This window comes from Hemitrygon akajei, unplaced genomic scaffold, assembly GCF_048418815.1.
Source record: "Hemitrygon akajei unplaced genomic scaffold, sHemAka1.3 Scf000175, whole genome shotgun sequence".
Classification (NCBI taxonomy): domain Eukaryota; kingdom Metazoa; phylum Chordata; class Chondrichthyes; order Myliobatiformes; family Dasyatidae; genus Hemitrygon; species Hemitrygon akajei.
This window is the reverse complement of record NW_027332061.1, coordinates 731,273-747,537: the sequence shown is the minus strand read 5'-3', so window position 1 is coordinate 747,537 and position 16,265 is coordinate 731,273. Positions and strand designations below refer to the sequence as shown.

Below are 16,265 nucleotides of genomic sequence, written 5' to 3'. Positions count from 1 at the left end.
CATGAGCAATGCTGGCATCGAGGACTCAAAGTGTTGGAATCAACAGACAGACAGACAGACAGACAGCCAGACATACTTTAATGACCACGAGGGAAAAAGGGTTTTGTTACAGTCGCACCAACCAAGAATAGTGTAGAAATATAGCAATATAGAAACCATAAATAATTAAATAACAGTAAGTGGAATAAGTGGAATTAGTCCAGGGCCAGCCTATGGGCTCAGGGTGCCGGACACTCCGAGGGAGGAAATGTAAAATTGCCGGATGAAACATTAACAGCCTCAGACATGCGGGCGATGCGACTCCAATGGCTGAAAGTGAGAAGGATCTGTGGAAGCTTCTAATGAACGTGAAAGAAGAAAGTGGGAAAGTTGACTTGTTCCTCAATATTAAGTATACCAGCCAGCCCTATCAACTTCGAGGTAATAAATGGAAAGGAAGTGGAAACAGTAACAGATTTTGTCGTTTCAAAGATTTCTATAGCTGGTAACTGCAGCCGGTAAATTAAATAGCTCTTGTTTCCGGACAGGGCAGTAATGGGAAATTTAGATAAAATTCAGAAGCTCAGAGACATAACATCGTCTACGAAGAACCGTAGTGTCGGGTCTATGGTATTTCCAGTTGCGATGTATGGCTGTGAGAGCTGGACTGTTAGTGAGGCTGATTACAAAACAATCGACGACTTTGAAATTGGATGCTGAAGGAAAGTGTTAAGAGTACATCAGACAGCAAGAAGATCGGACAAGCCAAATTGAAGAAGTAGAGGCAGACTGCTGACCAGGAGTATTGAAAAGCTCCAATGTTTTGGCCACATGTAGTGCGCGCGAGGGCAGTGGGCGGGGCGGTGAGCTGGTGCGCGCGAGGGCCGTGGGCGGGGCGGTGAGCTGGTGCGCGAGGGCCGTGGGCGGGGCGGTGAGCTGGTGCGCGCGAAGGCAGTGGGCGGGGCGGTGAGCTGGTGTGCGCGAGGGCAGTGGGCGGGGCGGTGAGCTGGTGCGCGCGAGGCCAGTGGGCGGGGCGGTGAGCTGGTGCGCGCGAGGGCCGTGGGCGGGGCGGTGAGCTGGTGCGCGAGGGCAGTGGGCGGGGCGGTGAGCTGGTGCGCGAGGGCAGTGGGCGGGGCAGTGAGCTGGTGCGCGCGAGGCCAGTGGGCGGGGCGGTGAGCTGGTGCGCGCGAGGGCCGTGGGCGGGGCGATGAGCTGGTGCGCGAGGGCAGTGGGCGGGGCGGTGAGCTGGTGCGCGCGAGGCCAGTGGGCGGGGCGGTGAGCTGGTGCGCGCGAGGGCCGTGGGCGGGGCGGTGAGCTGGTGCGCGCGAGGGCAGTGGGCGAGGCGGTGAGCTGGTGCGCGCGAGGGCAGTGGGCGGGGCGGTGAGCTGGTGCGCGAGGGCAGTGGGCGGGGCGGTGAGCTGGTGCGCGCGAGGGCAGTGGGCGGGGCGGTGAGCTGGTGCGCGAGGGCAGTGGGCGGGGCGGTGAGCTGGTGCGCGCGAGGGCAGTGGGCGGGGCGGTGAGCTGGTGCGCGCGAGGGCATTGGGCGGGCGGTGTGCTGGTGCGCGCGAGGGCAGTGGGCGGGCGGTGAGCTGGTGCGCGCGAGGGCAGTGGGCGGGGCGGTGAGCTGGTGCGCGCGAGGGCAGTGGGCGGGGCGGTGAGCTGGTGCGCGCGAGGGCAGTGGGCGGGCGGTGAGCTGGTGCGCGCGAGGGCAGTGGGCGGGGCGGTGAGCTGGTGCGCGAGGGCAGTGGGCGGGGCGGTGAGCTGGTGCGCGCGAGGGCAGTGGGCGGGGCGGTGAGCTGGTGCGCGCGAGGGCAGTGGGCGGGGCGGTGAGCTGGTGCGCGAGGGCAGTGGGCGGGGCGGTGAGCTGGTGCGCGCGAGGGCAGTGGGCGGGGCGGTGAGCTGGTGCGCGCGAGGGCATTGGGCGGGCGGTGAGCTGGTGCGCGCGAGGGCAGTGGGCGGGCGGTGAGCTGGTGCGCGCGAGGGCAGTGGGCGGGGCGGTGAGCTGGTGCGCGAGGGCAGTGGGCGGGGCGGTGAGCTGGTGCGCGCGAGGGCAGTGGGCGGGGCGGTGAGCTGGTGCGCGCGAGGGCAGTGGGCGGGGCGGTGAGCTGGTGCGCGCGAGGGCAGTGGGCGGGGCGGTGAGCTGGTGCGCGCGACCGCAGTGGGTGGGGCGGTGAGCTGGTGCGCGCGGCAGATGTGGAGGCTGTAGAGTCAGGGACAGGGAACGGGGAGCGCGTCCCTCGGTCCCGTACTCTGCTGGCTCGCTCAGTGAATGAGTCAGAAGTTCGACACCTTGATACAGCTGGGGCACACGTTGAACACACAAAGCTGAACGCAAATCATTAAATCGAGCAAACCGCTTGTGTTCAGTTCAACTATATAAATACAATAATATCTCCCTTCACATACTAGTAAGCTTACATTAATTGAATTGTCAGAGTTTTTCCAGTCAACGCAACAAAACCCATAATTGGACCACCCGTCCCTTCGAAACTGCTGTGCAGATAATGAGATGACGGCTGAACTGATCTAAAATTTCATTGCGTATTCCTCCATGTGGATCCCTGCATCACTTCAAAGCCGTCTTTGCCTCCACTGGCCATTGTGGAGAAGAGTTTAAAAACACCCTCAATCGACACAGGAACAATAGATGTATTGTTCTAAAATGGGAAATTCCGGAAACGGAGGAGGTGCTTGCTGTTTGCATCTCGCACCCTTGCTTTGAAACTGTTGGGCGCTGATCTTAAACTTCACCTGACCGGTGGAAAATGTCACTCGTGCAAACAGAAAACAGCAGGAACACAAAGAGCACCAGCAGCAGAAGTAGCTTAAAAAAACACAAATATCTCCTTGTTCGCTGATGCAAAGCACAGACAACTGGTTAGTTGGAAATAAATATTGGAAATAAATATCACAAGTTGAATTGTTCTCAAGTTAATTCCCCAAGAACATTCTGACAATGTGGGTACTGTGGTCCGTTTCTGTGGGCCCCGCCCACCGCCCCACGCGGAACTTTCGTAACCATGGCAACACACAGAATGCTGGAAGGAACTCAGCAGGTCAGGCAGCATCTATGGATAGGTGTAAACAGACGACATTGCGGAACCAGACCCTTAATCAGGACTGGAGTGGAAAGGGTAAGAGGACAGATGATTGACTGATTTGGAAGGTGGGGCTTGTTGTTCTGTGAGACTCGGTGCTCAGGGTCTGTGTGTAAGCGGCTGCCCGTCGGTGCGTGTTCCTCAGAACAGGGAGCGGCGTTCCGCTGAAATCCAATCCAACCGGTTCGACAAGACACTGTGGTTCAAATGTGAAGGCAGTTTAATATTGTATTTAACCCTTTCTGCTACAGGGAAGAGCGGGTGGAACCAATGGCGCGATGTGTGGCACTACCTGTGGCCTCCAAGGTGACTGGACTGTTTTTCCACAGATGCTGCCTGGCCTGCAGAGTTCCTCCAGCATTGTGTGTGTGTTGCTCGGATTTCCAGCATCTGCTGTTTTCTCTTGTTCCAGAGAGATCGGTGACGGGTCGCTGCCCCGTGGGATATTTCATATATTTCTACCAGGGTGAAAGATTCCTTCTGCTCTCACTCAGTAGTACCCAGCTCGCGTCTCTTAATCCACTTGGACAAATGACTCGTTAACACGAACACGTCATAACTCCCTTCTCCCACTAAATTCACTCCCGATCCCGAACAAAGCTGACCCTCGCTGAATAGTTGTGCAGAATCACAGACAACACTTACCTCTGATATCGTAACCGGTTGGTGTTCAGTGTGGTCCCAGAAATATAGTCTGATATCCGGGTGTGACAGACAATGGTCCTGGAACCGGTTTGTTCTCCCTGTACGGAGAGTTGAGTCTATGCTGCTGCTCCCGAGGACATTCGGCTGTGAACCGATGGACAGGGCCGGGTGAATTGGGGTAGAGCGGGACTGCCGTGGTCCGGGTCACACCAACTCTCACCGGCTCAGGACGGGTCTGTCCGCGGGAGGAGGCGGGAGTGGGATCAATGTAGCAACCCTAAAGAGGCAAACAAACAGGCTGCGTTAAACTTTCTGTCGGACTTCCGCCCAGATCCCTCCTTTTTCCTTCATCGCAACTAGTGGGGCGGAGTTATTCTGTTTAACCCAGCCCGTCCCAGGCTAAGAATTTGATCCAGCCCGGGTTCTGGGAGGGGCTGAGTTTCTGCCCCCTGTGTGTAAACAGGACTGCCCGGCGTAGGTAGTTTCAGCTCCAGCGTCACTCACCTGTTCAGGTGCGGGGAGCCGCCTTTCTGCTGAAATTAATCCAAACACCTCCGACTATATATATTCACACTCAACTGTAATAAATCTGGTCAAAGATTTCCTCAGCGCCTCTCGATTCAGGGGAATTGTTTAACTCTAACACTAGAGATTATTGCAGTTCCATGCGGACAACTATTATTACAAGGAACCCCGTCGCCCACGGTTAACAGCGGGTTTCTTTCCACAAGCAATGTTTGTTGGTTCACACCCCGCCGGTAATACTTGTGGAATTGGTTTCCGGCCATTCCAAATGGCCAGACGTTTTCCCGGGAAAGGTCTCCTGGACCGGTTTATTAAAAAAAAATCCTTGAAGAATATTTTCAAGCCAACTGCAGATGGTTCGAGTTTGAGATAAACATAAGGTGCTGGAAACTCGCGGCAAACAGGGCAACAACTGTAACTGCTAATGTTGCGCGTTCGGGACCCTGGGTAAATCATGTTAGAGATTACCTCGCTCTTCCCTGCAGCAGAAAGGGTTAAGTACGATATTGAAGTGACTTTCTTTGCGTCTGCATGAGGGTGTCTTTTTTTCAGACCCGGTTGCATTTGATTTCTGGAGAGGGGCCGCTCCCTGTTCTGAGGAATGTGCGTGAACAGGCAGCAGCTCACACACAGGCCCTGAGCACTGAGTTTCACAAAACAACAGCCCGAACCTTCAAATCAATCCATAATCAGTCCTCTTCCCCCTTCATTTCCAATTTCACTGATGGGTCTCTGCTTGAAGCATCGACATTGTCCAGTTCCATAGATGCTGATCCCCACATCCCCAATCTTGGCGTTATCTGTAAATCTGCTGAGCCAGTTGACCACGTTATCATCCAGATTGTTGGTTTTGATGACAAAGAACAGCCGAGCCGGCGCTAATCCCTGCAGCACTCCATTGTTCACAGGCCTCCAGTCAGAGAGGTGACCATCTACGACCACATCGCGGCTTCTCCCACCAAACCACTGTCCAGTTCAATTTTCTGCCTTATTTTGAGTGTCCAGCAACTGAAACGTTTTGACTAAGCTCCCAAGTGGAACCTTGGCAAATGCCTTGCTAAAGTCCACGTCGGCAGCATCCACTGTCTTGTCTTTTATAAGAACGCTGAGGCTCGACCTACCAGGCACAACGCCATGCTGACCATCCCGGATCTGGTCTGGTCCCTTACAATAGCTTTCAATAACTTTCCCGCTACTTACATCAGGATCCCCGGCGTCCAATTTCCTGGTTTATTTTTGGAGGTTTTCTGAAGCAGTGGATCCAGTCCTCCGCTACCTCACATGTCGCTACGGATGATCTGAAGATCTCCGCTCGGGCCCTGCAATTTCTGCACTTGCCTCCAGACCATGCAGGGGAGGACCTGGTCAGGCCCTGGAGATTTATCATCCCTAATGTGCTTTGACAGCAAATAACTCCTCCTCTCTAATCTGAATGGGGTCCACCTATTACATCAAGTCCTTTTACAGTATGGGCGTCCCAGTGCATATGAGAAAAGTTAAAATCACCTCCCATCACAAAGTATGTTTCTACAACAGACTGCAATCTCTCAGCAAATCTGCTCCACTAAATCCCACAGACTGTTGGGCTGTCTGTAATATAGCCCCATTAATGTGGTTGTATCTTTTTTATTCCTCAGTTCTGCCCATAAAGCCTCACCAGAGGAGTTCTCCAGTCTTTCCTGACTGAGCACTGCCGGGACATTTCCCTGCCACCCCTCCCCCATTTCAAACAATGGAAACCCAGAGCAGCCAGTCCTGCCCCTCCTGCAACCAAGCCTCACCAATGGCTACAATGTCATAATTCCACGTGTTGATCCATGCCCTGAGCCCATCGGCCTTTCCTTCAATACTTCTGGCACTGAAAGGTACGAAGCTCAGAACATTAGTCGCACCGTGGAACCTGCGATTCCTGACTTTGTCTGTGGTCCTAACAAGATCTGTCGGAGAAACCTGGATAAGTACATGGATGGTGGGGTTGGAGAGCAGGTCAATGGGTCTTGGCAGACTAATAGTTTGACAGTAAGATCGGGAACCCAGCACAGCAAAAGGCCCGGTGTTGGATATGATGATTGTGAATCATGTACGGTAAAGCTCCCGGATTGGGATATGGTGATTGATAATAGCGCTTAACAAGATAGAGAGACCGGGAATCGTGTTTGGTAATAGTCCCCATGTGTGCTACTGAGATTGGGAACCGTGCATGGTAAAACACCCGCTCGGGGATGGAGACGGGGAACAGTGTGCGGCAAAACTCCCCATGAGGAATCGCGAGACAGGGAACCGTAACCTCACTGTGGATTTGTTCAGTGACTTAGAAACATAGAAACATGGAAAATAGGTGCAGGAGTAGGCTATTCGGCCTTTCGAGCCTGCACCGCCATTCAGTATAATCATGGCTGATCATCCAACTCAGAACCTTGTAACTGCGTTCTCTCCATATCCCCTGATCCCTTTAGCCACAAGGGCCATATCTAAAATGTAGCCAATGAACCGGCCTCAACTGTTTCCTGTGGAAGAGAATTCCACAGATTTACCACTCTCTGTGTGAAGAGGTTTTCCCTCATCTCGGTCCTAAAAGGCTTCCTCTTTATCCTTAAACTGTGACCCCTCGTTCTGAACCTCCCCAACATCGGAAACAATCTTCCTGCATCTAGCCTGTCCAATCCCTTTAGAATTTTATACGTTTCAATAAGATCCCCTGTCAATCATCTAAACTCCAGTGAGTATAAGCCTAGTCGATCCAGTCTTTCTTCATATGAAAGTCCTGCCATCCCAGGAATCAATCTGGTGAACCTTCTCTGTACTCCCTCTATGGCAAGAATGTCTTTCCTCGGATTAGGGGACCAAAACTGCACACAATATTCTAGGTGCTGTCTCTCCAAGGCCTTGCACAACTGCAGTTGTACCTCCCTGATCCTGTACTCAAATCCTATTGCTATGAATGCCGACATACCAGTTGACGTTTTCCCCGCCTGCTGTACCTGCATGCCCACCTTCAATGACTGGTGTACAATGACACCCTGGTCTCGTTGCACCTCCCCTCTTCCTAATCGGCCACCGTTCAGATAATAATCTGTTTTCCTGTTCTTGCAACCAAAGTGGATAACATCACATTTATCCACATTAAATTGCATCTGCCATGAATTTGCCCACTCAACTAACCTATCCACGTCACCCTGCATCCTCTTAGCATCTTCCGACGCCCAGCTTCGTGTTATCCGCAAACTTGGAGATGCTGTATTTAATTCCCTCGTCTAAATCATTAATATATATTGTAAACAACTGAGTTCCCAGCACTGAGCCTTGCGGTACCCCACTAGTCACTGCCTGCCATTCTGAAAAGGTCCCGTTTCCTCCAACTCTTTGCTTTCTGTCTGCCAACCAATTCTCTATCCACATCAATACCATACCCCCAAAACCGTGTGCTTTCAGTTAGCACACTAATATCCTTTGTGGGACCTTGTCAAAAGCCTTTTGATAATCTAAATATACCACATCCATTGTCTCTCCCCTATCCACTCTACTAGTTACATCTTCAAAAAATTCTATGAGATTCGTCAGACATGATTTTCCTTTCACAAATCCATGCTGACTTTGTCCAATGATTTCACCTCTTTCCAAATGTGCTGTTATCACATCTTTGATAACCGACTCTAGCATTTTCCCCACCACCGATGTCAGACTAACGGGTCTCTCATTCCCCGGTTTCTCTCTCCCTCCTTTTTTAAAATGTGGGGTTACATTAGCTACCCTCCAATCCTCAGGAACTAGTCCAGACTCTAAGGAGTTTTGAAAAATTATCATTAATGCATCCACTATTTCTTGGGCTACTTCCTTAAGCACTCTGGGAGGCAGACCATCTGACCCTGTGGATTTATCTGCCTTTAATCCCTTCAATTTACCTAACACCACTTCCCTACTAACATGTATTTCCCTCAGTTCTTCCATCTCACGAGACCCTCGGTCCCTTAGTATTTCCAGAAGATTATTTATGTCCTCCTTAGTGAAGACAGTACCAAAGTAGTTATTCAATTCACCTGTTTCTGCCTGTAAAGGACCTACATTTGTCTTGACCAATATTTTTCTTTTCACGTATCTCTTAAAGCTTTTACAGTCAGTTTTTATGTTCCCTGCCAGCTTTCTCTCATAATCTTTTTTCCCCTTCCTTATTAAGTCCTTTGTCCTCCTCTGCTGGGCTCTGAATTTCTCTCAGTTCTCAGGTGTGCCGCTTTTCTTTGCTAATTTATATGTTTCTCCTTTGGACTTGATACTATCGCTAATTTCCCTTGTCAGCAACGGGTGCATCACCTTCCCTGGTTTATTGTTTTGCCAAACTGGGATGAACAATTGTTGTAGTTCATCCATGCGATCTTTAAATGCTTGCCATTGCATATCCACCGTCAACCCTTTAAGTATCATTTGCCAGTCTATCTTAGCTAATTCATGTCTCATACCTTCAAAGTTACCCTTCTTTAAGATCAAAACCTTTGTTTCTGAATTAACTATGTCACTCTCCATCTTAATAATGAATTCCACCACATTATGGTCACTCTTACCCAAGATTGCTAACTAACCCTTCCCCATTGCTCAATACCCAATACAGAATGGCCTGCTCTCTAGTTGGTTCCTCGACATGTTGGTTCAGAAAACCATCCCATATGCATTCCAAGAAATCCTCTTCCTCAGCCACCATACCAATTTGGTTCACCGAATCTATATGTAGATTGAAGTCACGCATTATAACTTCTGTTCCTTTATTGCACGCATTTCTAATTTCCTGTTTAATGCCATCCCCAACCTCACTACTACTGTTAGGTGGCCTGTACTCAACTCCCACCAGCGTTTTCTGCCCCTTAGTGTTATGCAGCTCTACCCATATCGATTCCACATCCTCCAGGCTAATGTCCTTCCTTTCTATTGCGTTAATCTCCTCTCTAACCAGCAATGCTACCCCACCTCCTTATCTTTCCTGTCTATCCCTCCTGAATATTGAATATCCCTGGATGTTGAGCTCCCATCCTTGGTCATCCTGGAGCCAAGTCTCTATGATCCCAACTATATCATATTCATTAATAACTATCTGTACATTCAATTCATCCACCTTGTTATGAATGCTCCTCACATTGACACACAAAGCCTTCAGGCTTGTTTCTACAACAGTCTTAGCTCTTATACAATTATGTCGAAAAGTGGCCCTTTTTTCTTTTTGCTCTGGATTTGCCTGCCTGCCACTTTTACTTTTCACCTTACTACATTTTGCTTCTACCCTCATTATACCCCCTCTGTCTTTCTGCACTTGTTCCCATCCTCCTGCCACATTACTTTAAAGCCTCCTGAACAGCAGTAGCAAACGCTCCCCCTAGGACATTGGTTCAGGTCCAGCCGAGGTGCAGACCGACTTGTTTATAACGGTCCCACCTCCCTCAGAACTGTGTCCAATGCCCCAGAAATTTGAATCCCTTCCCCTTGCACCATTTTTTAAGCCACGTATTTATCTGAAATAACCTCCTATTTCTACACTGACTAGCACATGCCATTGGTAGTAATCCAGAGATTATTACCTTTGTGGTCCTACTTTTTAGTTTATCTCCTAACTCCCTAAATTCACCTTGTCAGACCTCATCCCGTTTTTTACCTATATCATTGGTATCTATGTGTATCACGACCACTGACTGTTCACCCTCCCATTCCAGAATGTCCTGCAGCCGCACAGAGACATCCTTGACTCTTGCACCAGGGAGGCAACATACCATCCTGCAGTATCGTTTGCGGCCGCAGAAACGCCTATCTATTCCCCTTACAATCGAATCCCCTATCACTATAGCTCTCCCACTCCTTTTCCTTCCCTCCTGTGCCGCAGAGCCACCCATGGTGCAATGAACTCGGCTGCTGCTGCCTTCCCCTGATGAGACATCTCCCCCAACAGTATCCAAAACAGTATATCTGATTAGGAGGGAGATGACCTCAGGGGACTCCTGCATTACCGGCCTACTGCTATGCTGCCTAGTGGCCACCACTTCCCTTTTTGCCTGTGTAGCCTTTACCTGTGGTGTGGCCAACTCACTGAACGTGCTATTCACGACTTTCTCAGCATCGCGGATGCTCCAGTATGAATCCAATCGCAGCTCCAGACGCACAATGCGGTCTGCCAGAAGCTGCAGTTGGACACACTTCCTGCACACATAATCATCAGGGACACTGGAAGTATCCCTGATTTCCCACATGCTGCAGGATGAACAAACCATGACCTTCCCAATACTTGCCTCAACTTTTGAAACGTTCTCCTTTGAAAGGAACTTACCCGGACTTACCTCACTTGGAGTGAAGCTCGTCCTCCGACTTTTCTCGTTGAAGCCTCTCGAGCCAAAGCCTCAAATCTCCACTCCTTCACCGGCCCATTCACTCACTGGCCGCTTTCCACCTTCAATCAAAACATTGACCTGTTGGTTTCTAGTGAGTCAGTACTGTAGAACGTTTCACACCGACAGTGATATCCAAAATGTCCCACGGGGAAGGGTTCCGTCTCTGATCTCTCTCTCTCTCTCTCTCTCTCTCTCTCTCTCTCTCTCTCTCTCTCTCTCTCTCTCTCTCTCTCTCTCTCTCTCTCTCTCTCTCTCTGTTTCTTCTGTCACCGCGTTTTTATTGATATCCCCCTGGAACAGTAAGATTTGACTACAACATTCAGCCTGTTTTGCTGACAGTTGAAGGGAGGGGAGGAATGTTGAACCGTTTGGATTTGTTTTCAGCAGAAACGCCGCTCCCTGATCCGAGGAATGTCTGCGTGTCGGAATCCGTCCTGCGGACGGGCAGCAGCTTGCACACAGAAAGTCGCGCTGTGAGTCTCACAGAACAGCAGCACCGGCTCCTCGCCCGATTCTCTGCTATGAAGTTGGAAGAAAACAACTTGACGGTATATCCACACGGAGACTGAATGTTAGTGAATTAAGGTGAGAATAATTCAGCTTCTGATATTTGTTTCCGATCTTTATTTCAAATCGATTCATTATCTGTGTTTTGCATCGGTGATTATTAACTCATTCGCTCCCTTTTAACCCCCTTCCGGCGGCGATATTATTTGTGATCCTACACTTTCTTGTCAGCATTACTGAGATTTTCCACAGCTTATGCCACGATTAAAAACTGATCTGAAACCAAGGGTTCCGATTTCAAAGCAAGCGTGTGAAAAGTCTGTTTGGACAACACGTTTCCCGTTTCCAAAGCTTGCTTGCATTTCAGATGAATGCATGTTATCTTTCCCTTTGAGACTGTGTTTATTGTGGGGGCTTCCAACTGATCCGCTCGACATCCTGTAGAAGCAAAGATTTTGACTCTATTCAAGGCCACGGCACAGAGTAAACAGCGGGGGTGGGAAAACGGGTTGGTGGGGCGGGGTGACCGGTTACAGAAAGAGACAAGCGGCAGGCGGCATTACGGAGTTAAAGCCATGATTTTATTGTACGGGGCAGAAGGCTGGATGGGCCGAGTAGCCGATTTCTGCGGGGTATATTTACAGTAAAGATCTGACTCCAGAGTTACTGGAAAACTATTTAAAAATGACAGGCCATCACACATATAAAGTACCTGTCGCTGAAATAAAAACCAACAATTTTCGAACATGTTTGTTTGAGTTCAGCAGAAGGCGACGCCCTGCACCGGGACAAGTGAGTGATGTTCGAGTTGAAGCTCGTCCTGCGCTGGGAAGCCCCGTTCTCACACAGGGTGGAGCTCAGAACCTCCTAGAACCCGAGATGGATAAAAATCCTCGGTCTGGGATTCGCTGAATTAAACAAAGAACCTCCGCCCCATTGGTTGTGATGGAACTGCAAGGAGGGAAATTGTTTGACCTACGCGGAAGTTCAGCTAGAACTTACCCGCGTCCGCGAGAGACGGTTAACGCGGCCTTTGATATTCCTGTCCGTGTTTCCTCCATTTGCCCCCAGTCCCCTCTCCCCCCCGCTGCCGGACATACCCCGGGCCGCCGAGGGTGCGCGCACCAGAACTGCGGCCATGTACGCTTATTGCAGCTCAATCGGACCAGTGTATCTGTAATGGACACTGTATAAACAAGTAGCCTCGGAGGGAGCAGCTTAGACTGAAATCTCTGTACATGGTGAGCACACCGCTCACCCGGGACCGCACTGATCTCCGTCCGGTTTCAACATCGCAGTAAGTGTTGTCTCCGATTCCTCAGACCCAGGGAGCGTTCACAGCGGGGTTCGGACCGGGAGGGAATTCAATGGCACGAAGGAGCTCTGAAATGTTCACGTTAACGAATTAATTACTGACCAAACGGATTAGGAGAAGCGACGTCGTTACCTTCAATCAAAACATTGTCCTGTTGGTTTCTACTGAATCAGTACTGTAGAACGTTTCACACCGACAGTGATATCCGAAATGTCCCACGGGGCAGGGCTCCGTCTCTGATTTCTCTCTCTCTCTCTCTCTCTCTCTCTCTCTCTCTCTCTCTCTCTCTCTCTCTCTCTCTCTCTCTCTCTGTGTGATCTCACTCTGTCTCTCTCTCTCTCTGTCTCTCTCTCTCTCCTCTCTCTCTCTCTCTCTCTCTCTCTCTCTCTCTCTCTCTCTGTCACACACACACACAGACACACACACACACTAAAACTAACTACTCAAAACAACAGAGAAAACGTGAGATTTTACTGTTTGGATTGTCTCAGTTAAGAATGTGGCAGATCGGCTAATTCCATTATTTATATTTTCATAGAAAGAAAGATATTAAAGCCACAGACGATTAGGTGTTGAGATGAATTAGAATACTGGAAACTCACAAAGTCTGATAGCAATTGTGACAAGTCGGCATTCAGATTGCTGACACGGGGGAACTTTCTCTCCTCTGTCACCGAGTTTTATTGATATCCCCCTGGAACAGTAAGATTTGACTACAATATTCAGCCTGCTTTGCTGACAGTTGAAGGGAGGGGAGGAATGTTGAACCGGTTGGATTTGTTTTCAGCAGAAACGCCGCTCCCTGATCTGAGGAATGTCTGCGTGTCGGAATCCGTCCTGCGGACGGGCAGCAGCTTGCACACAGAAAGTCGCGCTGTGAGTCTCACAGAACAGCAGCACCGGCTCCTCGCCCGATTCTCTGCTATGAAGCTGGAAGAAAACGACATGAAAATATATCCGCACGAAGACTGAATATTCTTAGTGAATTAAGGTGAGAATAATTCAGCTTCTGATATTTGTTTCCGATCTTTATTTCAAATCGATCCATGATCTGTGTTTTGCATCGGTGATTATTAACTCATTCGCTCCATTTTAATCCCTTCCGGCGGCGATATGATTTGTGATCCTACACTTTCTTGTCAGCATTACTGAGATTTTTCACAGCTTATGCCACGATTAAAAACTGATCTGAAACCAAGGATTCCGATTTCAAAGCAAGCGTGTGAAAAATCTGTTTGGACAACACGTTTCCCGTTTCCAAAGCTTGTCATTTCAGATGAATGCATGTTATATTTTCCTTTGAGACTGTGTTTATTCTGGGTGCTTCCAACTGATCCGCTCGACATCCGGTAGAAGCAAAGATTTTGATTCTGTTCAAGGCCACGGAACACAGTAAACAGCGTGGGTGGAGGCGGTGGTGGGAAAAGGGGAGGGGGGGCAGGTTACAGAAAGAGACAGGCGGCAGGCGGTATTTCGGAGCGAAAGCCATGATTTTATTGTACGGGGCAGAAGGCTGGATGGGCTGAGTGGCCGATTTCTGCGTGGTATATTGACAGTAAAGATCTGAGTCCAGATAGTAAATGGCGAACTCCAGAGTTACTGTAACATTGTTTACTGTAGTACAGGGTGGAAGAGAGCGCGTTGGGCCGTAGAAGGGGTCGGGCCACCGGGAGCGATCCTCAACGGTACGGGAAGTGGTGGCCGGGTTGAGGACCGACAACCCGGGACCCCCCTGTTTCAGGGGAAGGACAGGGAGAGTAAACCTTCGGGGGACGACCAGCGCAGTGGGCTGGTAGTGGCGGGCGTCCCGGGAGAGGAGGGGCCACTGGTAGCGTGTGCTATAACTGTGGGAAAGAGGGGCATTTCCGGCGGGAACGTGAACAGTCGGGGGTGTGCTACAGCTGTGGGGAAGGGGCACACTTTCGGAGGGATTGTGAGAAGCGAGACGTCCCGAGGTGGGCAAGCCCCCGGGCGAATAAGAACGGAGAGGAGTCAGAAACTTAGGAGAGACTCTGTGAGGGAACGGACTGGAGTCTGTGGAGGAACACGTTCCCAGAAATCTGCAAGGGGACCACCGAAAGCCCAAGCCTTTATTCCGGCTGGGCTGGTGGGGCCCCGTTCCAGCGTGGGCCTACCGATAGAGGGAGTTTACGCAAAAGCCATCCTCGACACAGGATGTCAGGTTACGTTATTGCACCGACCGTTCTACAACAAATATCTAAAGCACTTGTCAGTAACCCCATTTGAGGCACTGGAGATTTGGGATGTGAGTGAGGGTGATAATCCGTATTCCTGTCAGTGAGATTGGAATTTTCGGAGGGTGATGTGTGAGTGTCTGAAGCCATTGAGACGCTGGTGTTTGTTTGTCCGGACCCGGCGGAAAGAGGTGTCGCTCTGCCCTTCTGGTGGGGACTAACTCCCCTCTGGTGCGACGGCTCCTGGGAGCCGGTAAGGAGAAGGCGCTTCTGGAGACCCTCTCGGTACACCCAGTGTTTCAAGCGGGATCCTGAGTGCAAACGAGTGTCGGTGTGGTGTACGCAAGGGTGGTCTAAAGTGATACGACCAGGGGAGGTGGCACTAGTGATGCGGACCCCCAGATTCCCCGGAGTGCCGTCGGTCGAAGCCCTGTTAGTTGGCGCCCAAGAAGATCTCGAGGGGGAGACACGATTTCCGGCGGGGGTGCTGGTGAGGCCCGAAGTGCAGAGGCCAGCGGTGGTACCTGCGAGGCGGATGGCCGTGAGTGTCAGGAACACTACGGCAGGAGAAATCACCTTTAAGAGAGGGATCCCGCTGGCGCATTTGTTCCCGGTGACGGTAATGTCTAGCGCCCCTGTGACGGCTACTAAGGGGGAAGGATTGGAAAACAGAGGAAAGCTGACCGCTGAGGCCTTTAACTTTGGGGATTATCCTGTGTCACCAGAGCAGAAACGCAGGCTGGTGGAGAAGATGTTGAAGCTGGAAGATGTTTTTTCTCTTGGCGAATTTGATGTGGGTTGCTCCAAGAGCACTCGCCATATCATCCGAGTGACTGAGGACACCCCGTTCAGAGAGAGGTCACGGCGACTGGCCCCAGCAGATGTGGAAGACGTGCAGCAACACTTGTGCAAGTTGAAAGAAACTGGAATCATCACTGAGTCCCGAAGCCCCTATGCGTCCCCAATAGTAGTGGCCCGGAAGAAGATGAGAAGGGTACGCATGTGTGCGGACTCTCGGACTTTGAACAGGCGAACTGTCGCTGACCAGTATATCAAATATGGGATATTAATTGCCCAGCAATAAAATCTAAAATTTGGCAATGCCAATCCACCTTCCTTTTTTTAACTTCTGTAAATGTCTTTTACCAAACCTAGAATTTTTATTCTGCCGGATATATATGAAGAAATTTTTCAATGAACATTGTCAAAAAAAGATTTCGGAATAAAAATTGGTACCGCTTGAAATATATGTAAGAACATAGGTGAAAAAATCACCTTAATACCATTAATCCGACTTATCAATGATAAAGACAATGGTGAACATTTAGTAAACAAATATTTAATGTGATCAATTAAGGGTAAAAAATTAACCTTAAATAAATCCTTTTTTTTGTAATTTTAATCCCTAAGCATATAAAATAAACAGTAACTAATTTAAAATGCAAATTTCTGTAAATTGGAACCTGCCTATTTAGGGGGAACAATTCACTCTTCTTAAAATTCAGTTTATACCCGGAAGAATTACTAAACTGAGCCAACAATGATATAACTGCAGTAATGGATTTCTCAGGATCAAAAATGTATAAGAACAAGTTGTCTGCATATTATGATAACTTACGGATATCCATCCCGTGAGTAA

General features: G+C 49.9%; 2 protein-coding genes across 3 annotated transcripts in view; one reads left to right on the top strand and one right to left on the bottom strand.

Annotated features, from left to right (window-relative positions):
- The window catches only part of LOC140724230 (NACHT, LRR and PYD domains-containing protein 3-like), a 39,418-nt gene extending 28,683 nt beyond the window's left edge, over window positions 1-10,735 (bottom strand). For both annotated transcript variants that reach the window (XM_073038709.1, XM_073038710.1), the window contains exons 1-2: window positions 10,559-10,735; window positions 3,723-3,999 (exon numbers count right to left, since the gene is read on the bottom strand). The gene's annotated coding sequence lies outside the window, so the exon portion shown is untranslated. The remainder of the gene's footprint in view (window positions 1-3,722; window positions 4,000-10,558) is intronic.
- A 1,395-nt stretch (window positions 10,736-12,130) lies between these two features.
- The window catches only part of LOC140724232 (NACHT, LRR and PYD domains-containing protein 3-like), a 31,275-nt gene continuing 27,140 nt past the window's right edge, over window positions 12,131-16,265 (top strand). The window contains exons 1-2 of the mRNA XM_073038713.1: window positions 12,131-12,413; window positions 13,219-13,422. The gene's annotated coding sequence lies outside the window, so the exon portion shown is untranslated. The remainder of the gene's footprint in view (window positions 12,414-13,218; window positions 13,423-16,265) is intronic.